This window comes from Perca flavescens, chromosome 13, assembly GCF_004354835.1.
Source record: "Perca flavescens isolate YP-PL-M2 chromosome 13, PFLA_1.0, whole genome shotgun sequence".
In the NCBI taxonomy this organism is placed as follows: domain Eukaryota; kingdom Metazoa; phylum Chordata; class Actinopteri; order Perciformes; family Percidae; genus Perca; species Perca flavescens.
Genome location: NC_041343.1, coordinates 22097121 through 22099189, shown reverse-complemented (window position 1 = coordinate 22099189; position 2069 = coordinate 22097121).

The window sequence follows — 2069 nt, the reverse complement described above, 5'->3', positions numbered from 1 at the left end:
ACATGGTCAAAACCTATACCCCAACCCGCCCACTTCGCTCTGCATCAGCCAACCTGCTTGCTGCCCCCTCACAGCAAGGGAGAACTAATCACTCAACGAAATCCGTTTGCTATCCTTGCTCCTAAATGGTGGAATGAGCTCCCAATTGACATCAGGATGGCCAAAAGCCTACGCATCTTCCGCTGAAGGCTAAAAACACATCTATTCCGACTACACCTTGGATAAACATTAAAAAAAATATATACTGTATATATATATTTCTTGAAGCTGCACTTTCATATGGCTCTTTGTAGTTTTGCTTATTTAAAGCTAATGTACTTGCACTTACTACTTGTTGTCTGGAGTTTGCAACTTACGGGTTGAAAGCATTTAATTGGATAAAAGCGTCAGCTAAATGACATGTAATGTAATGTAATACCAAGGAACTCCTCTAGTGTTGCACCACAAGAAGCTGATTCACTGTGACTTCTTCAAAGAAATGCATACACTCTCTGTTTGTGTGGAACTCTTGGAAATGTAAATTCCAGTTACCTTACGTTAACTTAAAATCATATGGAACCATCCAGTTTTACTATGATTATAGAGTAAAACCTACCAGTACAGGTTTTCAGCGAAAACCAAGAGGAATCTTTTCATTCATCAGTAATGTCTAATCTTTGGTAACACTGGATGCCCTTGATCTGAAAATGATCCATTGTTGTCTATGATTTAAATCATATTTTGAGATCATTATATAACGTGTGTTTTGAGTATGAAGAGACCAGAGTTGAAGGATTATGTTGCATAATCTGTCTCCACATTTGAATGCTGTCAGAAGAATTTCCTATATTTTTTTCTCCCTCACTTGAATTATTGATAACATGACTATGATACCACTTATGATGAACAAGTAATGTTGTGCTAAAATAATTGACAGTACTCTAGTGATAAATTGAGACACAATGTAGTGAAGACACTTGCTGAAGATGGATTTTCCAACATTGGCTCTTTGATTTTTTTCTTATTTTTTTCAGTTTAAGGTTCAGGTTAGGTTAAGGTAAGTTACGTTTAACGCAAGGGTTATAATTAGCATTTAAGTCACAAATGGTAGTGCAGTCAAAAGATTCCACCCACACAGTGTTTGCTTTAACGCTTAGTTGTTCACCAACCTTTTGATCGAATAGTCTTCATATTGAATTTACCACTCTTTTCACCCAACCTTTAAACTACCAAAATGTGACAAATTCCACGTTTGCAATTGGCCAGCATTCTCCATGCCACAACTTCATCAGTTGATGGCTGTGCACACTGCTAGATGTGCCACTGAAAGGGCAACTTTACTGGGCACCAGTGAAAATTATGCAATTTCATTTGTGTTTTTGCAACAGAAATAAACTCATCGCTGTAGGAATAGCTGACTTCATGTGGTTTCCCCTTGCTCTTTGTCTATGGATAGTGTGAGTTTGAAGTTGCACTAAATGTATCTACCACCTACTCCACTCAACCATCCAACCACTTTATGAATCACAGTTCACCATGCTTTATCTCTAGCAGCAATTTTCTGTCTTTGTATGGCCAAGCACTGTGGTTTCATACACACACACACACACACACACACACACACACACACACATACACTCAGGAGTAACAAAAGCTGAGAAGGCAGTCGCAAAATCATATCATTTAAAAATGATACTGCATTCAAAAAGGTCACTTGGTATACTGTCCATTGATATAATAGTACTATATTTGTGCAGGTTCTCTTCTTGTACTTCTCCCTCCCCTCTTTCTTTCTATTTCTCTCCATCGCTCTTTTCTCCTCGACATCCTTAATCAAATAGGCACAGTAACCGTCATTATCTCCATCAAACAGAAACCTTTTTACTAAATAGTCAAGTTGCTCTTGAGAACAGTGTATTTCTTGATAAATGCCATGTTGGGTTAATGTGCACGTTCGTCCCTCCTCTTCACTCTCTTCACTCTCTTAAAAACTCTTCAGGTTTTTCCAACTGAGCGATTCTGAGGCGGGCGCAATCGCACTAGAGGGGAAGTCAAGTCGTGCTGGACTGGCGCGATATCCTCGCACGGTT